The 27,386-nt window shown below is 44.6% G+C and overlaps 1 pseudogene; it reads left to right on the forward strand.

Moving 5' to 3' along the window:
* The first annotated feature begins 728 nt into the window (after window positions 1-728).
* Window positions 729-24,535, forward strand: LOC141271510 (zinc-binding protein A33-like; annotated as a pseudogene).
* The last annotated feature ends 2,851 nt before the right edge of the window (window positions 24,536-27,386 follow it).

Below are 27,386 nucleotides of genomic sequence, written 5' to 3' on the forward strand. Positions count from 1 at the left end.
CCCGATATAACGCGAGCTTGCAACGGTTGCTGTCCGTTCTGCTCTCTTAGGGTCCCTTCTGCCTTCTTGTTTCTGGAGCCTTTCTACTCCTCTGTCTCTCCTCTTTCCTTCCTTCTCCTTCTTCTTTTCTTCTCTCTGGTCCCGGCCTTCTCTCTAGGCCTGCCTCGTGGAGCTGAGCTCAGGCCGAGCCTGTCAGCTCTCTCTCCCTTTCTGCTCTCCCTCTCTGAACTGAACTCCCTCCTAAGATGGCCCCCACCTTTTATCTGCTTCTCTGTGTTTGAGCTCAGGTGACCTGCACCCAATGAGCTCCTTCCTATGCTCCAGAAACCGTCCCTTCTGCTCCTACGTCACTGGGTTCTCTCCCCCCTCCCCACTCCAGCCAGGGACATGGTCAGTTGTGCCTGCATAAATGGGAGCACCGTTGAGCCTAGTCAGTCGTGCCTGCATAAATGGGAGCACCGTCGAGCTGTCCCCCGGAAATGGGGTGAGTGTGTGTATGCAGCTAACTGAGCCCTGGTCCACACTCCATCCTTACCTGGGAGTGGAATATCACACCTCTGGTTAAGGTGCAATACCCCTGTGGCAACCGAACCCTCAGGGCGCCACAAATACGCCTTAAGTCTTCCATTAAGACAAGAACCATAGAAAGGTTGTAATATCTGGTGTATATATTGTCTTTATATACCATGGGATTGTATGACTGGCATCTCACAGTGTGGCAGATAGCTATGAACATCTACAGCCAGACTTTAGTGCACGAGTTTGCTGTAACTCTGAAGAGTTACCTGAAAACTTGTGAGCTTATTCACCCCTGCAGATGGGCGCTGTGTGTACACAGCCTAAATATTAGTCTGTACCTTTACCTGATAACAAGTTGTATTGATAGATTTATTGTTTACATATCTTAATAATTGGCCTTCATGTATTTGTATGGTTATTCACACTTTAAACAATGGCATATTCAGAGGATTTCTCAAAGGTGGATCCTGTCAAGTTTTCACTAGAAAAGATGGTGGATCCTTGTAGTTTTAATGTTGGCTAAACTGGTATGTAGACATTATGGCAGCCATGGTTTCCTCCATTAAACCTGGAAGGAGTTGGACTTTGCTGCAGGGTAGCATTAGGAGTATGTGCTAATTAGCAGATGGCTGCAGCAGTGACATCAAGACACAGGCTATTATAGAGCACAGGACATGAGTATGGCCACAGGACAGTATCATTGTCAGATGGAGTCAGGCAGGGTATGTGCACACAACATCTTTTAGATGCGTACGTGCCCACCGAGTTCTTCAACCAGAAGATGCTTCAGGAAATGCTAGCGTATTTTTTCCTGAAGCATCTTTTCTGTAGTTTTTGCAGTTTTTCCCAACAGCGGGACTTTTTTAAGTACTGTACTGTTATGTGCATTTTTTTTTTTACTGTTTACTGTACCGCTTTGCATCTTTGGAAACAACATACAGTTAAAAGAAACTCCAAAGCCTGAACATATTCACAGCAAACCATTTGGACATTGCAGTGCACATGTTCATTTTTGCAGCTTTTCTTTAGCGCTTTTTCAAGCATGTTATAGAGCGTACCTAGCTAAAAAAGATGTTGTATGCACATACTCTACTTCTAGATGTCAAAGCCAGTAGTCAGATACAGGAGAAGAACTTCAAGTTCCAGGCAAATTATTCAACGGGTAAGTGTTGTCAGGAGTTCCCTGGGTCAGGATCCAGGTATAGAGTCACATTAACCAGGCTGAAAAACCAAATGTATTAGCCAAAAGGCAAAGTCCTGATCCAAACTAACATTCAGGCCAAAAATGGACTAGCTGGGTTAGTATAGCAGAGCCTGAAGACCTCATCACGGGAGCAGGCAATGGAAGGCATAGAGCAGCACCAAAGGAGTTTAATACAAACAGCAGGGTGTGATCACAAGTCCAAGGAAATCAGAGAAGCATAACACCCACTCAGAATACCAGCAGACTCAAATGGGGTCCTGTCAGTGACACCAAGGGTGCACAGTGATCGCCTAGGTTAATGAGGGATGCGAGAGAATGGTTCTGGAGAGTGGTCCCTTCTCAAGTCAAGGCGGCTAGTAGTAGCTGTATATGGGGAAAAGAGTGGAGTGGTGCATGACTTGAACATATGAAAATAGCTAAGCAAGCTGCAGATACTCCATAAATATCTGAAGTGGGGATAGACCTTTAAATCTCAGGGATATTTGGATGAGATCTCATTACTGATTATTTTATGAGTCTAATTTCTATATCTGCCCTTCTCATGCCAGGGTATTAATTCTCTTTATTCTGCACAAACTTTATATGTTTGTATGTGATCTAGTTGGTGCAATGGTCACCTGCCATGTGACTGGTGTCTGAACCGGGAACACATGAAGATATGAGGACCGTGTCAATGGGGTGATGTCTAGTCAGGTTACAGTATATACTGGGGGCTGGATTTTTATCTTCATACTGCGGATTTTCGGCAGGTGATTTAAAAAAATCCGGAGCATTTCTGCATCGTGGGCACATAGCCTTAATCTGATGTCATGAGAACTAATAAAAATTTCTGAATACTTTTCTATTGACTTGTGCAATGATGCAAATGTTTTCTACATAAATTTAGCAGGTGCCCCAAAAGTCCTAAACCCCTATCCGCCCCCTTAAAACTTCTAACCACCCCCATAATTTCTGATCACACTCAAGAAAGTACCACTTTAGTCATCAGAAAGCCTCAATGCTCCTAAATGTGTTCCTGTAAATCTCATGAGAAGGTCAGTAGCAGAAGGTATCTGTGCAGCAGGACTAAGCACATGACCAGATTGTAGAATGATTTAATGGACAATTGCCCCCCAATGTCTTCACAACAAGGAGGTGTTCACCATGCTTTAAATTTCCACCATGACATATATGAAATTTGAATTGCATTACTGCTCTAGAAAGTAGGAAAAAGCGAAGATACTTAGAGCATAAATTGGCCAATTCATGCATGCCCAGCAGCAACAATAAGGCGATCCTCTTTGCTGGGAACCTATCTAATGTGATTTCTCTCCTGGGCTGATAGCCTACAAGTATATGGGAAGAAACCAAAGACAGAAACACAATACACAAATACTCTGAAATAAATTAATAAATTGCAATAGTGCATGAAAATAATATAGGGTACTTAGTTAACATAATTTTGATTATGATTTGAAGCTTTAACTTCCTGACTGATGTCTTGAGATGTTGCTTCAGTATTGCCACATAATCTTCTTTTCTCATGATGTTTTTTTAGGCTTCCAAGCTTCTCCCTTTTTCCTACAAATGTAACAATGGTTATTATGCCCAAAAAGTTCAATTTTAGTTTCATCAGACCAGCGGACATGTCTCCAAAAATTAAGGTCTTTGTTCCTGTGTGCATTTGCAAACATTAATCTCGCTTTTTTATGTTTCTTTTGGAGTAATGGCTTCTTCCTGGCAGAGTGGCCTTTCAGCCCATGTTGATACAGTACTCATTTCACTGTGGATATTGACAAAATCTTACCAGCTTCCACCATCATCTTCATTAGGTCTTTTGCTTTTGTCTTTGGGTTGAAATGCACATGTCAGACCAAAGCACATTCATCTCTGGGACACAGAACTCGTCTCCTTCCTGAGCGGTATGATTGCTGGACATTCCCATCTTGTTTATACTTGTGTATAATTGTTTGTACATATGCACGAGGCACCTTCAGGTATCTTGAAATTGTACCCAAGGATGAGCCAGACTTGTGCAAGTCCACAATTCTCTTCCGTATGTCTTGGCTGATTTCTTTAGACTTTCCCATGATGCTACACAAAGAAGCATTGTGTTTCAGGTGTGCATTAAAATACATCCACAGGTGTGTCTCTAATTAACTCAGATGTTGCCAAAAGAAGCTTCCAAACACATGACATCATCATATGGGCAGTCCAGAATTGTTTAAAGGCATAGTATTGTTAGTGTGTGTAATCTTTTGATTTTGAAGTAAGTAATAAAAATGCCTTAAAACATTCTCTCTCTCTCATTATTCTGGCATTTGACAAATATTAAAAATAATGGTAATCCTAATTGACCTAAAATGGGAAAGGTTTATTCTGATTTCATGTCAGATATTGAGAAAAACATGCTTATGTGTCCAGCGTCGGACTGGTGTGTCTTGAGCCCACCAGAGAAAATGATTCCTGGGGCCCACTATATAGCTACATAGAAATAATACAAGCCCACCAATTGTGAGATAAAATGTGCTAATAAAAACATAAAACATAAAAACACAATGGTTCACATTTATCAAAAATGGTGAAATTTGGGCCGAATCTTGTGTCCTCACTTCAACTCCACTATTCCATATTTATCAAATTTTACCCCAAATGATAAATTTGGTGCAAATTATTTAACACAACATTGTAAGCATGGTAGCAAACTTCTCGATGTAAAAAAAAAAGAGCTGACGTCCAGTGTGTCAAATGTTGCATAGTTATATAATTTTGTACAAATTACAACTTTTTATGCATGTAAAAAAGGTTGTAATATAAATGCATTGCTGCATGCCTTTTTTAAGACAACCAGTGCCGGGATAAGGGCGCTCCTCTCCACATGCATAAAATCAATTCAAAATATTAATCCCTTGGCACAGATGAACATACAGTACCAGTATGTCCACAGGAGGATCTGCATGTGTGGAGTTGACTCAGGAGTGGAGCCCACTTCACACGCAACATACAGCGGGCATGTGCCTGTATGCTTACCATACAGTTGTGCGTCCCCATCTTGATACTCCTGTGAAAGCCAGCATTAGGCTGGATTCATATGAGATCAATATTTCCACTACATACTGCAATACTGTTACTGTTATATTAAAACATAGAAAACAAGCAGGGGCGTAATGATCACGGTCATAGAGGGTGCAACCGGGACCAGACCCATGCTTGAATGTGGCCCGCCGACACCAATTTCACCTGGATGTCCATTCTCTGACGCACATTCTGCTGAAATGTATTGTGACGCAGAGACCTGCTGGCTACCTGCACTGCAATACACGCTGCCGGCCAATCAGAGGCTGGCAGCATATGTCGGCTTGCCAATGATGGGGTGCATATGGCAGTGAAGTCGTGCGCTACCCTTGGTGGCCCGCAGAAGTCAGCTACCAGCTGGGGGAACATTATAGCAGGATGGCAGACATTTTATCAGGATGGAGGACAATAAATCAGGATGGGTAATATTATACCAGGATGGAGGACATTATATCAGGATGGTGGATATTATACCAGGATGGAGGACATTATATCAGGATGGGTAACATTATATCAGGATGGCGGACACTATATCAGGATGGGTGACATTATACCCGGATGGAGGACATTATATCAGGATGGGTGACATTATATCAGGATGGAGGATATTATATCAGAATGGGTGACATTATATCTGGATGGAGGACATTATATCTGGATGGGTGACATTATACCAGGATGGAGGACATTATATCAGGATGGGGACATTATACCAGGATGGATGATATTATATCAGGATGGGTGACATTATACCAAGATGTGGACATTATATCAGGATGGCGAACATTATACCAGGATGGCGGACATTATATCACTATGGCGGCCTTTTTACCAGGAATGCGGACATTATATCAGGATAGGGACATTATATTAGGATGGGGACCTTATATCAGGATGGCGGACATTATATCAGAATGGAGGACATTATATCAGGATGGAGGACATTATATTAGGATGGGGATAATATACCAGAATTGGGATAATATACCAGGATGGGTGACATTACACCAGGATGGCGGACATTATTGTGACGCTCGCAGCCCTTCCCTGGGAAGATGGGGGGTAACTCGGAGCCGGGTCAGATGTTTGGTGGGGTAGTAGCCGTGGCCTGGACCCATTCCGTGCCCAGGGCCGTCACATTAAAAAGGGTGGTACGGGCTATCAGGGTGGAGTGTTTGCTATCGACTACGCCACCTGTGGTACCTGGTGAAGGCCACCAGCGCTGCTGCAGTCCTCTGAGGCGTGATTTTGTGGCAGCCGACGTTGATACTACTCCCCACAGGCGGAGCAGGGCCTCAGGGCAGAGAAGAGGATGGAGGGAGTCGTAGTGTAGGAGGTCTGGTGCTGCGCGGCGCGGTGCAGAAATAAAGAGTCCGGAGGCCATAGGGGTTGACTTCCAGGGTTTTTACTCGCGGTGTAGAGTGCAGCTGCAAGGCTTCTCCCTGCTCCTCGCGGAGTTCTGCGGTCCCCAGGAACGGGGGTCCGACAACCTCCAAGTAATTCAAGTGCTTAATCAGGACCCCGCACCAGAGTGTTCCTAAACTTCAGACTGAGTCCTCTCCTGTCTGTGTGTGTAGATAGGCCGGGTCTCCCTCTGGACTACGCTCAGAAAAAGGGTACGGGTGGCAGCTCCACTCCTTCCGTTACCCGGTGGGATCCTCTGGGCCTGCCGGGCTTTCCTGACTAGGACGTGGAGTAGCAAAGTCAGGTGTCGGGGCCGGTACCCCTCTTGCAGCCGGAATCCCTCTGACTAGGCCAGAATAGCGAGGACAGGTGGTGTATACCGCTCCGTCTGCATCCGCCTGGGATCCTTTTGCGGTGGAGCTACTCTCCTAAGCTCCAGGCCTTCTTGGGTATGGTCCTTGACCGGGTTAAGACATACGTTAACTCCAACCTGCCCCTCGTCTCAAGGCCAGAGAACGAGGGCCGTGTCTCCATCCACTGCAGGTTCACCCAGAAGCCACATTCAGGGATGAAGATCACAATCAAAGAACCCAGTGCCCAAGATGGCTGTTTATTAAATATGAATTATTAAGTGTAAACTAAATGTGCGTCCTCCACCCTCACCCTCTACATGGTTCCCCCTAACTTTTGGTTCCCCAGTCTCCCATGTCCCATTAGGGGCAGCACAACAGTGCCTAATAGCCCCCTCTGGTGGGAGAAGTCTGGTGTTGGATGTGGAGGTGGGGTCCTGACCATTGCACCGTTCTTACCTCGAAGGAGGGATACCACACCCCATTGGAGAAGTGCAGCTTCCCTGTGGCGGTCGAACCCTCAGGGGCGCCACATTATACCAGAGGGGGGACATGGTTATAGCATGGGGCACAGGATGGGGAACATTATACCAAAATGGGGACATTATATCAATCAGCGGTGGTACAGGGTGGGCTCAATCAGGGGTGATACAGGGGAGGCTCAGTCAGGAGTGATACAGGGGAGGCTCAGTCAGTGAGGGGTAATACAGGGGAGGCTCAGTCAGGGGTGATACAGGGGAGGCTCAGTCAGTCAGGGATGAAACAAAAAAAATGAGGGAAATCCTCCCTTAGTGACTGAGCCCTCTCACCCTCTATCACCAATAAGTTAAGCCCCCTATGACACTCACTGTTTGTGTTAGCGGGGGCTCACTTAGTTATGGGTGATAATCCTGCTCAGCTATATATATCTAACTTTTGGTGAGTGATGTAGCAGGAGCCATCTATCTCTCTGTACTTCTTACTGTTAGCCTATGACACAATAGGGGAGGCGCACTGTTACTCAGCACATCATGGCTCATCACCTGAGCTGTGTGGTTAGTGCGGAGGAGAGGCCACAAACAAAACTAACACTGATTGGCTGCACTGCTGCCAATCACTGTTAGACTTACCAACAGCAGCATCGCTCTCCCTGGTTGTTCCAGGTGCGGTATCGCAGTGACAAGGATCCAGCATTATTGATCAGTGTTCTGTTAGTACGAGAAGTGAGCTGCTGTCTGCACTGCAGCAGAAGAGATTCAGTGACCCATGCTTTCTGCCAGTGTCTCGCCTCCGGTGGGGCCTTACTGTCTGGGGCAGTATATACGTATATCACGGTGGCTGGCCCAGGGCGGACAGTGCGCCTAAAAGGGGGTTTAATAGAAGTAGAAAAATAAAAGTTTGTGACGGCTCCTGTGGATTCTGCGGAATCCTGAACACTGCGATACTGCACCTAGAACATATATATATACACATGCAAACACAGGTGCATCTCACTAAATTAGAATATCATGAAAAAGTTAATTTATTTCAGTTCTTCAATACAAAAAGTGAAACATTATATAGAGTCATTACAAACAGAGTGATCTATTTCAAGTGTTTATTTCTGTTAATGTTGATGATTATGGGTTACAGCCAATGAAAACACAAAAGTCATTATCTCAGTAAATTAGAATACTTTATAACAACAGCTTGAAAAATGTTTTTAAAATCCAAAATGTTGGCCTACTAAAAAGTATGTTCAGTAAATGCACTCAATACTTAGTCGGGCCTCCTTTTGCATCAATTACTGCATCAATGCGGCGTGATATGGAGGCGATCAGCCTGTGGCACTGCTGAGGTGTTATGGAAGCCCAGGTTGCTTTGATAGCAGCCTTCAGCTCGTCTGCATTGTTGGGTCTGGTGTCTCTCATCTTCCTCTTGTCAATACCCCATAGATTCTCTATACGGTTAAGGTCAGGCGAGTTTGCTGGCCAATCAAGCACAGTGATACTGTTGTTTTTAAACCAGGTATTGGTACTTTTCGCAGTTTGGACAGGTGCCAAGTCCTGCTGGAGAATGAGATTACCATCTCCAAAAAGCTTGTCGGCAGAGGGAAGCATGAAGTGCTCTAAAATTTCCTGGTAGATGGCTGCGCTGACTTTGGTCTTGATAAAACACAGTGGACCTACACCAGCAGATGACATGGCCCCCCAAACCATCACTAATAGTGGAAACTTCACACTAGACCTCAAGCAGCTTGGATTGTGTGCCTCTCCACTCTTCCTCCAGACTCTGGGACCTTGATTTCCAAATGAAATGCAAAATTTACTTTCATCTGAAAACAACATCTTGGACCACTGAGAAACAGTCCAGGTCTTTTTATCCTTGGCCCAGGTAAGACGCTTCTGGTGTATTCTATTGGTCATGAGTGGCTTGACACAAGGAATCAGACACTTGTAGCCCATGTCCTGGATACGTCTGTGTGTGGTGGTTCTTGAAGCAATGACTCCAGCAGCAGTCCACTACTTGTGAATCTCCCCCAAATTTTTGAATGGCCTTTTCTTAAAGGAGTTGGCCACTACTTTTTATACTTGCCCCAATCGATGGACCCTGTGCCCCTAAGTGTTTTTCTAATTACCTCCTCCTGTCCTTCTTGCCTGAGAGCGGCGTTATCGCTGGCTGCTCACAGGCATCATGTGACCCGCCGCTGATGTCACATCAAGTGAGGCGTGACATCAGTGAGGCGGTCCCCTCATTGGAAGCTGGGCTGTGGGCGTGTCACACCCAGCATCCACCTCGCCATTTCCCAATGAATGGGGAGAGGGAGAGCGCTGGGTGTGACGCGCAGGGTAATCCTGCCCACAGCCCAGCATCCACCGTGGAACGCAGAAGTAAGTCACCGCCGGCTGCAGCCGGGGATCACATGATGCCTGTGAGCGACCAGCGATAGCACCGCTCACATGCAAGAAGGACAGCAGGAGGTAATTAGAAAAACACTTAGGGGCACAGGGTCCATCGATTGGGGCAATCATAAAAAGTAGTGGCCAACTTCTTCAACAATCCTTTCAAGGTTGCGGTTATCCTGGTTGCTTATGCACACTTTTCTACCACACTTTTTCCTTCCACTCAACTTTCTATTAATATGCTTGGATACAGCATCAACAGCCAGCTTCTTTAGCAATGACCTTTTGTGGCTTACCCTCCTTGTGGAGTGTGTCAATGACTTCCTTCTGGACATCTGTCAAGTCAGCAGTCTTCCCCATGATTGTGGAGCCTACTGAAACAGACTAAGGGACCTTTTTAAACGCTTAGGAAGCCGTTGCAGGTGTTTTTGTTAATTATTCTAATTTACTGAGATAATGAGATAATTCTGTGCTTTCATTGGCTGTAAGCTATAATCATCAAAATTAACAGAAATAAACACTTGAAATAGATCACTCTGTTTGCAATGACTCTACATAATATATGAGTTTCACTTTTTGCATTGAAAAACTGAAATAAATTAACTTTTTGATGATATTCAAATTTAGTAAGATGCACCTGTATGTATGTGTGTGTGTGTCCCTATAGTTATAATTTTGGATGATTACTATTGTTCCTTCATTGTCTGCGCCGTTGTGTCCAAATAGCCTGTTCACAAAATCAATGTATGTCATTGGGTTGGAAGGGGTTAAACAGGCAGTTCTGATGACATCACAAAGCACATAAACATCATAGACAACATGTGATATCACAATTGGTATAGAATGTACAAAGTGTAACACCTGAGCCATCTTGTTTCATTAGAGCCCGACAGCTTGAAGGAAACAAGTCCAGGTAGGAAACTCTTCACTTACGACCTCACTCATACATTGTATAGATGGGGGGTTAGCGGTGGGATTCAGAACTGCATCATTAACCTGAAAATCTCAGCAAATGGCGCTGGGTCATGTGTCCTGTGCTGTGATTGTTATAGTGATTCTATGATTTAAAAAAATGTTATTGACCAGATTCCAAGGAAAATCTGCACATTTGGATGATTTAGTATGCCAGTGTGAGCCCAGCTGGTCAATCTGGACAACCCCTTCCTTAAATGAGGACTTGCTGGTCGATCAACTGATAATCTGTCAGAGGTCTTGAAGACCCTCAGCAATCAGCTGGTTTTGACCTCTATGACACCCATGTGCTCTAATAAAAGCATATAGAAAGGGGTGGGCCAGTTGAGACCACTCCATTTGGTTCCATTTTTGGGTAGCTTTGCCATTAATGTTGTCAAAACATAGGGTTTTCATAAGCTGAATTTAATTGCAGACTGGTACAATTCTCCATTGTTAGCTCTCTTGGTCCTGTTGGATCAGGGGGGACCTGGAACTGACGGTTTATCATTATCAGGAATTGCAGTATGACGTCCTGTGTTTTCCTTTAGTTCATAGAACAGTAGGTGATAGAGATTAGAATAAAAGGGTGGAAATGTTTAGGTTGTAACGTGCGTCATGACTAGTGTTGAGCCACCCCCGTAGTGTTCGGGTTCGGTTCGGTTCGTCGAACACCGGGATGTTCGAGGAACTGTTCGTCGAACTGTTCGTCGAACACCTTAGAACACCGTCGAACACCGTTAAAACCAATGGCAGGCAAACAAAAACACATAGAAACACATAGAAAACACCTGCAAAGGTGTCCAAAAGCTGACAAACTGCTCAGAAGACACTCTCTTTAAAAAAGCCGGCCGGCAAATTCAGCAGCGGCATACACCGGTACCCGACAATTTAGACAAGAAGGAATAGAGCATCACACATAGATTAGATAGATAGAAACATGTCAGTCACACATATAAGAAGCACAGTGACAGTGTTGGTTACTGCACTTGTCATTTAGTGTAAAGGATTTATTAAAAAAAATATTAGTGTTTTCATGCACCGTCTCTTTAAAAAAGCCGGCCGGCAATTCAGCATCTGTACCCGACAATTTAGAACAGAAAGAATAGAGCTTCACACATAGATTAGATAGATAGAAACATGTCAGTCACATATATAATAAGTACAGTGATAGTGTTGCTTACTGTACTTGTCATTTAGTGTAAAGGATTTATTTAAAAAAATAATAGTGTTTTCATGCACTGTCTCTTTAAAAAAGCCGGCCGGCAATTCAGCAGCGGTACCCGACAATTTAGAACAGAAAGATAGAGCATCACACATAGATTAGATAGATAGAAACATGTCAGTCACATATATATGAAGTACAGTGATAGTGTTGGTTACTGTACTTGTCATTTAGTATTAAAATAAAGGATTTATTATTAAAAAAATTGGCGTAGGGTTCCCCTTAATTTTAGGCTCTAGCGGAGGTTAAGCAGACGGCTGGGGCAGATGTTTGAAGCCTGGGAAGGGGGTAATACCCACGGAGCTTCCCAGGCTACTAATATCAGCCCCCAGCTGAATACATAGCCTTTACTAGCTATTAAAATGGGGGACCCCCCAAAAAAAATGACGTGGGGTCCCCCCTAATTTAATAGCTAGCAAAGGCTAGGCAGACAGCTGGGGGCTGATATTAATAGCCCAGGAAGGGAGCCATGAATATTGGCCCCCTCCCAGGCTAGAAACACCAGCCGTCAGCCGCCCCAGAAATGGCGCATTCATAGGATGCGCCAATTCTGGCACTTAGCCTCGCTCTTCCACGCTGCCCTGGTGCGGTGGCAGGGGGTAATAGGGTTGGGGTTGATGTCAGCTTATAATGCCAGCTGACATCAAGCCCAGGTTAGTAATGGAGAGGCGTCTATAAGACACCCCCATTACTAACCCCATAGTCAAAGTTAAAAAAAACACAAACACCCAGAATAAAGTCCTTTAATTGAAATAAAGACACAATCCTTTATTGTTCTAAATTAAACCATACTTACCATCACGCCCATTCCAGCTGAAGCCAACGATCTGAAGCCAGCTGGGGGCTGGAATCCGCAGCGCAGGGAGGCCCAAGCTTTCTGGGCCACCCCCGCTGCAAATTGCAGTCCGCAGCCACCCCGGAAAATGGCGCGTTCATAGAAGCGCCATCTTCTGGCGCTGTACCCAACTCATCCAGGGCCCTGATGCGGTGGCTCACTGGGTAATAAAGGGGTTAGGGCCAGCTTGGCATTATCAGCTGGCCCTAAGCCCGAAATTCATGGGGTCACGCCAATATTAGACATGACCACCATGAATTTCTAGTAAAGTATTTAAAAAAAACACAACACCCAGAAAAAAGTCCTTTAATTGAAATAAACACACAATTCTTTATTGTTCTAAATTAAACCATACTTACCATCACGCCCATTCCAGCTGAAGCCAACGATCTCCTGAAATAAAAGAAAAATAATAAAGCAACATCATCCTTACCTTTCCATGGTTCCCATGACAGCTTCAGCTCTGCTACATCGAGATGACAGGCTGGACCGCAGCAGAACGCTGCCATCCAGCCTGTCATCCCGCAGACACTGAGAAGCGCAGGCTTGCTTGCGCTCCACAGTGTCTCTCTGTGAGGGCATCCAGATGAGCCGAGTTAATGTCCAATGAACTCGGCTCACCTCATGCACGTCACTGACAGCGTGGGAAAATTCTCCTGCACTCAGCGCTTCAGCGTGGGAGAATTCTCACACTGAAGCGCTGAGTGCAGGAGAATTCTCCCACGCTGTCAGTGACGTGCAGGAGGTGAGCTGAGTTCATTGGACATGAGCTGACCTTATGCACGTCACTGACAGCGTGGGAAAATTCTCCTGCACTCAGCGCTTCAGCGTGGGAGAATTCTCACGCTGAAGCGCTGAGTGCAGGAGAATTCTCCCACGCTGTCAGTGACGTGCAGGAGGTGAGCTGAGTTCATTGGACATGAGCTCACCTTATGCACGTCACTGACAGCGTGGGAGAATTCTCCTGCACTCACCGCTTCAGCGTGAGAATTTTCCCACGCTGTCAGTGACGTGCATGAGGTGAGCCGAGTTCATTGGACATGAACTCGGCTCATCTGGATGTCGTCACAGAGAGACGCTGAGCAGCGCAAGCAAGCCTGCGCTTCTCAGTGTCTGCGGGATGAGAGGCTGGATGGCAGCGTTCTGCTGCGGTCCAGCCTGTCATCTCGATGTAGCAGAGCTGAAGCTGTCGTGGGAACCATGGAAAGGTAAGGATGAGGTTGCTTTATTATTTTTCTTTTATTGCAGGAGATCGTTGGCTTCAGCTGGAATGGGCGTGACGGTAAGTATGGTTTAATTTAGAACAATAAAGGATTGTGTCTTTATTTCAATTAAAGGACTTTATTCTGGGTGTTTGTGTTTTTTTTAACTTTGACTATGGGGTTAGTAATGGGGGTGTCTTATAGACGCCTCTCCATTACTAACCTGGGCTTGATGTCAGCTGGCATTATAAGCTGACATCAACCCCAACCCTATTACCCCCTGCCACCGCACCAGGGCAGCGTGGAAGAGCGAGGCTAAGTGCCAGAATTGGCGCATCCTATGAATGCGCCATTTCTGGGGCGGCTGACGGCTGGTGTTTCTAGCCTGGGAGGGGGCCAATATTCATGGCTCCCTTCCTGGGCTATTAATATCAGCCCCCAGCTGTCTGCCTAGCCTTTGCTAGCTATTAAATTAGGGGGACCCCACGTCATTTTTTTGGGGGGGGTCCCCCATTTTAATAGCTAGTAAAGGCTATGTATTCAGCTGGGGGCTGATATTAGTAGCCTGGGAAGCTCCGTGGGTATTACCCCCTTCCCAGGCTTCAAACATCTGCCCCAGCCGTCTGCTTAACCTCCGCTAGAGCCTAAAATTAAGGGGAACCCCACGCCAATTTTTTTAATAATAAATCCTTTATTTTAATACTAAATGACAAGTACAGTAACCAACACTATCACTGTACTTCATATATATGTGACTGACATGTTTCTATCTATCTAATCTATGTGTGAAGCTCTATTCTGTCTGTCATAAATTGTCGGGTACCGCTGCTGAATTGCCGGCCGGCTTTTTTAAAGAGACGGTGCATGAAAACACTATTATTTTTTTTGATAAATCCTTTACGCTAAATGACAAGTACAGTAAGCAACACTGTCACTGTACTTCGTATATATGTGGCTGACATGTTTCTATCTATCTAATCTATGTGTGAAGCTCTATTCTGTCTGTTATAAATTGTCGGGTACCGCTGCTGAATTGCCGGCCGGCTTTTTAAAAGAGACGGTGCATGAAAACACTAATATTTTTTTTGATAAATCCTTTACGCTAAATGACAAGTACAGTAAGCAGCACTTTCACTGTACTTCGTATATATGTGGCTGACATGTTTATATCTATCTAATCTATGTGTGAAGCTCTATTCTTTCGGTTCTAAATTGTCGGGTACCGGTGTATGCCGCTGCTGAATTGCCGGCTTTTCATGTTTCACTGTGAGCACTGTTCCCATCGATTTGGGCAATCACTGTAATGCCACAACCACCATGGCTGTGGCATTACAGTGAGTGGCAGACAATCCCTGCATGATTGGTGCTCTAAATAGCGCCAGACATGCAGGACACGCTTTTGGTGCACGAACAGTTATCGAACATAACCTCGAACAGCCGAATTTTTTGCAAATCGTTCGGGTTCGTCGAACAACTCGAACACCGCCCAAAACAGCTCGAATTTGAGATTGGCGAACAGTTCTAGTCGAACACCGCTCATCTCTAGTCATGACTTAATTAGAAATTAGGCCGGTGGTTATTTGCAGCCAGTGATATTGCTTTATTAATTCAACTCTTCCTTGATGTTGGAAACTTGATACATAACTCAGTAGTGGCAGCTATTATGACATCACAAGGGACATGACATCACAGGGCATATGGCATCATAGATATCACATGACATCACAATTGGTACAGAATGTGTAAGGTTCTAATCCTGAACCATCTTGTGTCCCAGAGGCAGCAGCTTGAGGAAGACAAGTCCATGTAGGTAGCTCTTCACTCTACACTAATGCCCCATTCACACATTGTGTAGCTGTGGGGTGTTTGTGGTGTTAGCTGTGGGGTGTTTGTGGTGAAGTTTTGAACTACACTATTTACCCCTAAAAAAATCTCAGCAAACATCTCTGAGTGACGTGTTATCTCTTGGGTATCAGGATGATTCCTTAAATAGGACCTATCATTTAATCCTCTTTTTTTGTAATGATAGGTGGTATGTCTCATCTAGTTCAGATGAGCAGCTATAATTAAGCACTGACAGATGACGATGGCGCAGCAGGACCACCGAGCAGAAACAACGGAGAACGTAGTAGCTTGATGGCAGCAGGAGGATCAGAACTGGAACCATAGGATATCATAAGCAGAATTGAAGCAACGCCAACGGCGAAATAGAGTTACAGACTCTGATCAGACTTTGATCAGAGTGGCATCAGTTTTTCTCAGGGGTGGAGAACAAAAGGTTTCTCACCTTCTCCCTTCTGTAAGTCGGTGAAAGTTGGACTACACTCAGATGTCATCCAATTTTTTCACAGACCCATAGACTTGCATTGCCATTACCATATTTTGCGGACTATAAGACGCACCGGACCATAAGACGCACCCCAAATTTTGGGGTGAAAAATATTTTTTTTTAAATAAAATGGTGGTGCCTCTTATTGTCCGTTTAATGGTAGGTTGCCGGGGGCGGCGACGGTGGAGCTTGGTCACAGGATGCAGGGCCTTTGCTTCAGGGGGCCGATGACAGCAGGAGTGGGGCGATGCTGGGGGCCCTTGGCTCTCATAAGATGTCGGCGCCGGTGAGCAGGAGTCCCCTTTCCTATTGATTGACGTGCAGTGGTCTTTGGGAAAATGGCCGCTGGAGGCGACGCATGCGCAGATTGAGATCTCGGGAGATGCATGTGCCTCCTCCAGCGTCCATTTTTCCAAAGCCAGCTGCGGGGCAATCAATGGGAAAAGGGACTGTGCTCACCAGCGCCGACATTTTATGAGAGCCCAGGGCCCGCCGACACCGGCCTTCTGTAGCAGCGACACTGCCTCCTGTGACCCCGCTGCACCGCAGCCACCCCTCGGTAAACTACCTTCAGATTAGATTGTAAGCTCCTAGAAGCAGGGTGTACATTATTCTGCATGCCCTCAGGAGCAACCTGTATATTATATATTAGATTGTAAGCTCCTATTATATATTAGATTGTAAGCTCCTAGGACAGGGTGTGCATTATTCTGCATGCCCTCAGGAGCAGCCTGTATATTATATATTAGATCGTAAGCTCCTATTATATATTAGATTGTAAGCTCCTAGGACAGGGTGTGCATTATTCTGCATGCCCTCAGGAGCAGCCTGTATATTATATATTAGATTGTTAGCTCCTATTATATATTAGATTGTAAGCTCCTAGGACAGGGTGTGCATTATTCTGCATGCCCTCAGGAGCAGCCTGTATATTATATATTAGATTGTAAGCTCCTAGGACAGGGTGTACATTATTCTGCATGCCCTCAGGAGCAGCCTGTATATTGTATATTAGATTGTAAGCTCCTAGGACAGGGTGTACATTATTCTGCATACCCTCAGGAGCAGCCTGTATATTATATATTAGATTGTAAGCTCCTAGGACAGGGTGTACATTATTCTGCATGCCCTCAGGAGCAGTCTGTATATTGTATATTAGATTGTAAGCTCCTAGGACAGGGTGTGCATTATTCTGCATGCCCTCAGGAGCAGCCTGTATATTATATATTAGATTGTAAGCTCCTAGGACAGGGTGTGCATTATTCTGCATGCCCTCAGGAGCAACCTGTATATTATATATTAGATTGTAAGCTCCTATTATATATTAGATTGTAAGCTCCTAGGACAGGGTGTGCATTATTCTGCATGCCCTCAGGAGCAGCCTGTATATTATATATTAGATCGTAAGCTCCTATTATATATTAGATTGTAAGCTCCTAGGACAGGGTGTGCATTATTCTGCATGCCCTCAGGAGCAGCCTGTATATTATATATTAGATTGTTAGCTCCTATTATATATTAGATTGTAAGCTCCTAGGACAGGGTGTGCATTATTCTGCATGCCCTCAGGAGCAGCCTGTATATTATATATTAGATTGTAAGCTCCTAGGACAGGGTGTACATTATTCTGCATGCCCTCAGGAGCAGCCTGTATATTGTATATTAGATTGTAAGCTCCTAGGACAGGGTGTACATTATTCTGCATGCCCTCAGGAGCAGCCTGTATATTATATATTAGATTGTAAGCTCCTAGGACAGGGTGTACATTATTCTGCATGCCCTCAGGAGCAGTCTGTATATTGTATATTAGATTGTAAGCTCCTAGGACAGGGTGTGCATTATTCTGCATGCCCTCAGGAGCAGCCTGTATATTATATATTAGATTGTAAGCTCCTAGGACAGGGTGTGCATTATTCTGCATGCCCTCAGGAGCAGCCTGTATATTATATATTAGATTGTAAGCTCCTAGGACAGGGTGTACATTATTCTGCATGCCGTCAGGAGCAGTCTGTATACTGTATATTAGGCTGCGTGCCCATGATGCGTTTTTTAAGCGTTTCTGCAACGGCAAAAACGGTGCAGAAACGCTTAAAAAACGCATGGTAGAAGGCCTGCCATGTTCCCTAATGATAATCCGCATGTGCTGTGCACATGCTGCGGAAATTTCCGCTGTGGGTTATCATTGTGGAAAAAAACGCAGCACTACCAATTATTTTGCGGAAGCGCTGCGTTTTCGCCGCCATTGACTTGCATAAGAATGCATGTATTCCGCTTCACTAGATAAGCACATGCAGAATACATGCGTTCAATGTGCGGATGGTACCAAGGTGTGGAGGAGAGAAGACTCTCCTCTGGACCCGGGTACCATAGAAAACTGTAAAAAAAAGAATAAAATAAAAAATAAATGTTATACTTACCTTCTGATGGCCCCCGCTGCGCTCGTCCGCCCTTGCCGGCAGATCGCGATATACTGGAGGACCTGCGCTGACGTCATAGTCATGTGACGGGTCACGCAACGCTGACGTCGGCAGGTCCTTCAGTGTACCGCGATCTGCCGGCAGCCAGGAAGGAGTGAATCAAAACTCCAGGGGCCATCAGAAGGTAAGTATAGATTCATTTTTTATTTTTAAACATTCTTTCGGTCACAGTATATAAATCCATGCCGGTTGCATGGATTTATATAGTGTGACCAAGTTGACAAGCACTTTCCAAGTGATGCTAAAATCGCTTGTTAAGCGCTTGTCAACCCGCATGCGGAAATGCATGTGAAGAACGCTTCACATCCGCATGTTCTGGCAGGAAAAACGCATGTACAATCTGCATGTACAATCCGCATGTGTTTTTTTCTGCCAGGGAGATGCAGAAACGCTCAGGAAAAATCCAGAGCATTTCTGCATCGTGGGCACATATCCTTAGATTGTAAGCTGCTATTATATATTAGATTGTAAGCTCCTAGGACAGGGTGTACATTATTCTGCATGCCCTCATGAGCAGCCTGTATATTGTATATTAGATTTTAAACTCCTAGGACAGCATGTACATTATTCTGTATGCCCTCAGGAGCAGTCTGTATATTGTATATTAGATTGTAAGCTTCTAGAAGCAGGGTGTACATTATTCTGCATGCCCTCAGGAGCAGTCTGTATATTATATATTAGATTGTAAGCTCCTAGGACAGGGTGTACATTATTCTGCATGCCCTCAGGAGCAGTCTGTATATTATATATTAGATTGTAACCTCCGAGGACAGGGTGTACATTATTCTGCATGCCCTCAGGAGCAGTCTGTATATTATATATTAGATTGTAACCTCCTAGAAGCAGGGTGTACATTATTCAGCATGCGCTCAGGAGCAATCTGTATATTGTATATTAGATTGTAAGCTCCTAGGACAGGGTGTACATTATTCTGCATGCCCTCAGGAGCAGCCTGTATATTGTATATTAGATTGTAAGCTTCTAGAAGCAGGGTGTACATTATTCTGCATGCCCTCAGGAGCAGCCTGTATATTATATATTAGATTGTAAGCTCCTAGGACAGGGTGTACATTATTCTGCATGCCCTCAGGAGCAGCCTGTATATTGTATATTAGATTGTAAACTCCTAGGACAGGGTGTGCATTATTCTGCATGCCCTCATGAGCAGCCTGTATATTATATATTAGATTGTAAGCTCCTAGAAGCAGGGTGTACATTATTCTGCATGCCCTCAAGAGCAGCCTGTATATTAGTTTGTAAGCTCCTAGGACCAGGGTGTACATTATTCTTCATGCCCTCATGAGCAGTCTGTATATTGTATATTAGATTGTAAGCTCCTAGGACAGGGTGTACATTATTCTGAATGCCCTCAGGAGCAGCCTGTATATTGTATACTAGATTGTAAGCTCCTAGACAGTGTGTACATTATTCTGCATGCCCTCAGGAGCAGCCTGTATATTATATATTAGATTGTAAGCTCCTAGGACAGGGTGTACATTATTCTGCATGCCCTCAGGAGCAGTCTGTATATTATATATTAGATTGTAAGCTCCTAGGACAGGGTGTACATTATTCTGCATGCCCTCAGGAGCAGCCTGTATATTATATATTAGATTGTAAGCTCCTAGGACAGGGTGTACATTATTCTGCATGCCCTAAGGAGTAGTCTGTATATTGTATATTAGATTGTAAGCTACTAGGACAGGGTGTACATTATTCTGCATGCCCTCAGGAGCAGCCTGTATATTATATATTAGATTGTAAGCTCCTAGGACAGGGTGTACATTATTCTGTATGCCCTCAGGAGCAGTCTGTATATTGTATATTAGATAGTAAGCTCCTAGAAGCAGGGTGTACATTATTCTGCATGCCCTCAGGAGCAGTCTGTATATTATATATTAGATTGTAAGCTCCTAGGACAGGGTGTACATTATTCTGCATGCCCTCAGGAGCAGTCTGTATATTAGATTGTAAGCTCCTAGGACAGGGTGTACATTATTCTGCATGCCCTCAGGAGCAGCCTGTATATTGTATATTAGATAGTAAGCTCCTCTTGAGCAGGGTGTATTTGTCTTTTCCTTCTCCTAAGCTTATAAGACAAGCAGATATACAGCAATATGCAGCAGGACAGACGTGATCCAGGGAAATATCCGATCGCCACAACTGGGGTCAGGAAGGAATTTTTGCCCCCCCTGAGGCAGAACTCTCCGGGGGGTTTCTTCGCCTTCCTCTGGATCTTTGGGTCTAGTGACTCTCAGCCAGTCCTCAATGACCAAAGCTAGTTCTGTGGTCTCTATGGGCCTGACTGAGAGTCACTGCGATCATAGTTTAATTTCTTTAAGGGCCAGTAATATTTTTATTACAATGTTGCTTATTGCTATTCCAATAAAAGATAAAAAGAAAGAAAGTAAAAGTGTCATGTGAGGTTTTTTGTCTTGACTTTTTTTTTTTACACAGTTACAATGATGGGAGTGATCATTACTACCCTCAATATTCCTCAAGTAGAAGCAGGAATTATGGGGGCGCCATTTACAGATGGCAGACCACATACAGTATATCTTCACCCATTGTGGCATCATAATGTCAGCTCCTGTCCCAAGTTACATTACAACTGTTAGAGGGGACGATCTCTGTGATGGGGGCAGGGCACTAAAATAGTATATGTCCTACACAACAAACTACCTGATAGACGACTGAGGACCGGGACACAGAGCCACCGAATACAAGTGACACAAGCAGTGTCGGACTGGGGTGCCAAGGGCCCACCAGTAACCAACAAAAGGGCCCCATTTTTCAGCGTCATACAAATGTGACATTATCATCAATCACAAATTTATATAACAATGAACTGGGCAGATTGTTAAAAGAATAAGATGCTGCCTTTTGTCTGTACATAGTGAGTCAAGTATATTGTGCCAAGTGCTGAAAATATAAGAGGGTGGTGGCCCACTCTTGCACAGGGGCCCACCGGAGGATTCTCCTGTTCTCCTGTGGGAAAGTCCAAGCCTGTATGTGTCTTTTTATATAGTGTATGTAAACTTCTGGTTTCAGCTGTACATATTATGATGTTTTTAGGAGTACAAAGCTTTGGAAAGTTGCATAATTTTGGTGCAACTTAAGGGTGTGCTAAAATTTAGCTACTTTTGCCATTTTCCCCCATTTTCCCCCAACTACAACAAAGTAGGTGGAGCTGTGTTAGGATGAGGGCATGCCATCCGCCGTTCATAAAATTCATGATTAGCGGCAGCAGTCGCTAAACCAAAAATATTAGTCCAGTGGGGACTGTAGTTGGATTTGTGACAGGGCGTACACAGAGGTGTACACCACTCGTCCAACACTCCACGTTCATGAAAAGCCATGCTCCTCTTCATGAATAAGGAACTTCAGCACATCTCCTCATCAAGATCGGTGTGAACAATGAGCCCATAGTGTCTTGACTGTGGCAGTAGCATGTGGTAAATAAGCTAAAAACCTGACTTACAGTGGATACGGAAAGTATTCAGACCCCTTTAAATTTTTCACTCTTTATTTCATCGCAGCCATTTGGTAAATTCTAAAAAGTTAATTTTGTTTTCTCATTGAAGTACACTCTGCACCCCATCTTGACTGAAAAAAAACAGAAGTGTAGAAATTTTTGCAAATTTATTAAAAAAGAAAAACTGAAATATCACATGGTCATAAGTATTCAGACCCTTTGCCCAGACTCTCATATTTAAGTCACATCCGGTCCATTTCCTTGTGATCCTCCTTGAGATAGTTCAACTCCTTCATTGGAGTCCAGCTGTGTTTAATTAAACTGATAGGACTTGATTTGGAAAAGGCACACACCTGTCTATATAAGACCTCACAGCTCACAGTGGTTGTCAGACCAAATGAGAATCATAAGCTCAAAGGAACTGCCCAAGGAGCTCAGAGACAGTTCTGGTAAGGCACAGATCTGGCCAATGTTACAAAAGAATTTCTTCATTACTCAAGGTTCCTAAGAGCACAGTGGCCTCCATAATCCTTAAATTGAAGAAGTTTGGGACCACCAGAAGTCTTCCTAGACCTGGCCGTCTAGCCAAACTGAGCAATCGTGGGAGAAGAGCCTTGGTGAGAGAGGTAAAGAAGAACCCCAAGATCACTGTGGCTGAGCTCCAGAGATGCAGTAGGGAGATGGGAGAAAGTTCCACAAAGTCAACTATCACTGCAGCCTTCCACGAGTCGGGCCTTCATGGCAGAGTGCCCCGACGGAAGCCTCTCCTCAGTGCAAGACATATTAAAGCCTGCATAGAGTTTGCTCAAAAACACATGAAGGACTCCCAGACTATGAGAAATAAGATTCTCTGGTCTGATGAGACGAAGAAAGAACTTTTTGGTGATAATTCTAAGCGGTATGTGTGGAGAAAACCAGGCACTGCTCATCACCTGCCCAATACAATCCCAACAGTGAAACATGGTGGTGGCAGCATCATGCTATGGGGTGTTTTTCAGCTGCATGGATAGGACGACTGGTTGCAATTGAAGGAAACATGAGTGCGGCCAAGTACAGAGATATCCTGTGTGAAAACCTCTTGAGGAGTGCTCTGGACCTTAGACTTGGCCGAAGATTCACCTTCCAACAAGACAATGACCCTAAGCACACACCTAAAATTACAAAGGAGTGGTTTCAGAACAACTCTGTGACCGTTCTTGACTGGCCCAGCCAGAGCCCTGACCTAAACCCAATTGAGCATCTCTGAGGAGACCTGGAAATGGCTGTCCACCAACGTTCACCATCCAACCTGACGGAACTGGAGAGGATCTGCAAGGAAGAGTGGCAGAGGATCCCAAAATCTAGGTGTGAAAAACTTGTTGCATCGATCCCAAGAAGACTCATGGCTGTACTAGCTCAAAAGGGTGCTTCTACTCAATACTGAGCAAAGGGTCTGAATACTTATGACCATGTGATATTTCAGTTTTTCTTTTTAAATAAATTTGCAAAAATTTCTACATTTCTGTTTTTTTTCAGTCAAAATGGGGTGCAGAGTGTACTTTAATGAGAATACAAAATTAACTTTTTAGAATTTACCAAATGGCTGCAATGAAACAAAGAGTGAAAAATTTAAAGGGGTCTGAATACTTTCCGTACCCACTGTATGTCCTCATAGAGTCCATCTTGCCTTATCCTTCAAGAAGATAAAGGCACCCAAGTTTTCCACAAGCGGACTTACCCGCAGGAGGCTGCATGGAAGCTGTTTCAAGACTATGAAAAAAAACTGCAGACAACATGTTTCATTGGAAATCTTTACAGGGAAAGGCTTAAAAATCCTTTCATCACCTCCACAAGTATCTGGAAAAGGAAAAATAAACACGTATTGCCAAACAGGGGGGTTCAATAGAAACATCTGTTAAGAATTTGGAAGCCAAAGTCCATTCATTGTTAGGCTTGTCCACTGCCATAACTGATTTTCTGGTGAAATTAGAAAAAGGAGAAATGCTAAATGGGGCCACAGAACATTTGATGAAACTCCAAGATCAACTGAGGGAGATGTCCAAATTTAGTGTACCATCTATAACTCACATATCACCATACCAAGTCCAGGAATGGAGAGGAATACGGCATATTGCAACACCAATGGCAAAAACACCACTCTTCAACCCCATCAGTGCTAACCCTAATCTCTTTGTATCACAAAGTCTTAAACAGGTCAGATACACATCCTTCCCTCAGGCCAGATATAGCAACGCTTTCTTTGAGCCAGGGCTTTATGTACTAGGAATGCCTGGGTTTCAGAGTGGTGAACATTACTGGGAGGTGGATGTTGGCCATAAAACTAACTGGATACTTGGTACTGTGAAAAACACGGTGCCACTAAAGGGACCTCATATTCTTAGCAGCAATCATGGGTTTTTAGTGGTCCGTAAAGAAGAAAACAATGTCTACTATGGATGTGACCTCTCAATTCTTAAACTTATGGTCTCACCTATGAGAATTGGGATATTTGTGGATGTTTTCAGAAGTCACATAGCTTTTTATAATGCAAACACCACAGAGTTGATTTCTGAGATGTCTGGTTGGTCCTTTGCTGATACAATTTTTCCCTCCTTCTGTCCAGGGGTTCCTGTAAAGGAAGAAGACTTGGCCCCTCTATCCCTTTGCTAGGCTGAGTTTCTATATACCTGTGCCATTCAGATAAATTTTCTTTTATCTCAGCTTATTACAATTGATGTAAAAACAACATCAGTTGTCATCAGGCTTTTTCACCAGTTTATATTGAAAAATAGGAGATCAGGATCAAGAAACGTAACATGTAGTGTTTTCTGATCTGGCTCCTTGAAGGGTCCACCACAAGAACTGATGTACCGGATAAAAAAGAACGATCACATATAATACTATGGGATCAGTTCTTGCATCAGTTTCCTCACTGTCCTTGCAGGAGGAAAAGATAAAAGGAAGCAGGATAGGTGGAATCAAGTATTTAGTCACTGCATTGTAAGACTGTCTGAATTGTTGGGAGTAATGAATAAGGATAAAAATTGGCAGGGACAAATCTCTAAAACTGTCACTGCTACTACAATATTCAGTGATTCGATAATCATTATTTAATACATACATTGTTTTTGCAATCCTTAATAAGTTTAAGTCCAAAATTAGAGCTTTGCAATCCAAATGTCCTTGTTACAGGGCTATTCCCAGCTTGTTCATTTATGGAATATACACAGGATATGTCATAAATGTATAATAGATGCGAGTCCCACCACCGGGCCTGCTTCTACCTCATGAACAGGGCTCTGAGGTGTCCCACTCTCAGTGGAGAGGTGGTCAGAATTCCTATTCATCTGCATGGTAATTCCAACCACCTCTCCACTGACAGCAGAGCGCGCTGGACCCTGTTCTTGAGACAGATGCGGGTACCATTGGTTGGACCTAATTCTACGCTACATATGTGGACTATCCTGTGGATATGCCATAAATGTTTGAGGTGGGAATACACTTTTAAAAGCCTGATATGGCATATTTGTGAGACTGACTATACTGTCTGTATAAGGATACATAGACACCATAGTGGAAGTCCCCAGCTGAGGACCACCCTTTATCAGACAAGGTGGAGATGTGGCGCCCCTGAGGGTTTGACCGCCACAGGGATGCTGCACCTCTCTAATGGGGTGTAGTATCCCTCCTTCGAGGTAAGAACGGTGCAATGCTCAGGACCTCACCTCCACATCCAACACCACACTTCTCCCACCAGAGGGGGCTAGTAGGCACTAGGTGCTGTCCCTACTGGAGATTGGGAGACTGGGGAACCAAAAGTTAGGGGGAACCATGTAGTGGGTGAGGGTGGAGGACTCACATTTAGTTTACACTAAATATTTCATATTTAATAAACAGCCATCTTGGCTCATGGTTCTTTGATTGTGATCTCCATCCCTGAACGTGGCTTCTGGGTGAACCTGCAGCGGATGGAGACATGGCCCTCGTACCCTGGACTTGAGTCGAGGGGCAGGTTGGAGTTAACGTATGTCTCAACCCGGTCAAGGACCATACCCAAGAAGGCCCGGAGCTTAGGAGTGTAGCTCCACCGCAAAAGGATCCCAGGAGGATGCAGACGGAGCGGTATACGCCACCTGTCCTCGCTATTCTGGCCTAGTCAGAGGGATTCCGGCTGCAAAAGGGGTACCGGCCCCCGACACCTGACTTTGCTACTCTACGTCCTAGTCAGGGAAGCCCGGCTGGCCCTGAGGATCCCACCGGGTAACGGACGGAGCGGAGCTGCCACCCGTACCCTTTTTCTGAGCGTAGTCCAGAGGGAGAACCGGCCTATCTACACGCATACAGACAGGAGAGGACTCAGTCTGAAGTCTAGGAACACTCTGGTGCGGGGTCCTGATTAAACACTTGAATTACTCGGAGGTTGTCGGACCCCCGTCCTTGGTGACCGCAGAACTCTGTGATGAGCAGGGAGAAGCCTTGCAGCTGCACTCTCCACCGTGAGTAAAAACCCTGGAAGTCAACCCCTATGGCCTCCGGACTCTTTATTTCTGCACCGTACGGCGCAGCACCAGACATCCTACACTACAACCCCCTCCATCCTTGTCTCTGCCCTGAGGCCCTGCTCCGCCTGTGGGGAGTAGTATCAACGTCGGCTGCCACAACATCCCGCCTCAGAGGACTGCAGCAGCGCTGGTGGCCTTCACCAGGTACCACAGGTGGCGTAGTCGATAGCAACCACTCAACCCTGATAGCCCTTACATCCTTTTTAATGTGACGGCCCTGGGCACGGGACGGGTCCAGGCCACGACTGCAACCCACCAAACATCTGACCCGACTCCGAGTACCCTCCATCTTCCCAGGGCAGGGCTGCGAGCGTCACAGAGACATAGTAACATAGTAATGTAGGTTGAATAACGACCTAGATCCATCAAGTTCAACCTTTCTCCCCCAATTGTACTCCCTAAACTAACAAAAAGGAATGATTCTGGCACAGACAACAGCTCTAACACTCTCACTGCATTTATATATTATCGTTGCAAATAGTTAAGTTAACTTTATAAATATACTAGCTGTACCCAGCCACACGTTGCTGTGGCTCGGTCTGGATAAATGGAAAAGAAAGAAAAGAGAGAACGCACGTTTCTAAAATATTTAATTTCACAATGGTTGTGGATATACAATATTTTTTGTTGTTCCATTGTCTGTGTAGATATAGAGATTGTCTGGTTTGCCAACTCTAGAACACGCAACATATAATTGTCCATGTGAGAAGCAATCCGTGTCTAGATTTAAACCGCACAATTCTAAAGATTGGCCCTGAGCTTTGTTGATGGTGATTGCAAACGCCAATCGAATTGGGAATTGCAATCTCTTAAATTGTAATGGTATATCGGTTGGAATCATAGGAATGCAAGGAATGAAGACATCTTCACCTTTGAAAGGTCCAAGCAAGATTGTTGCTTCAACAACTGTTGCTCATTAATTGTTGCCTGTACCCTGTGACCCCTGAAGGCCTGTACTC

This window comes from Phyllobates terribilis, unplaced genomic scaffold (genome assembly GCF_046119375.1).
Source record: "Phyllobates terribilis strain yellow unplaced genomic scaffold, ASM4611937v1 Scaffold_5__5_contigs__length_657084704, whole genome shotgun sequence".
NCBI classification, from domain to species: domain Eukaryota; kingdom Metazoa; phylum Chordata; class Amphibia; order Anura; family Dendrobatidae; genus Phyllobates; species Phyllobates terribilis.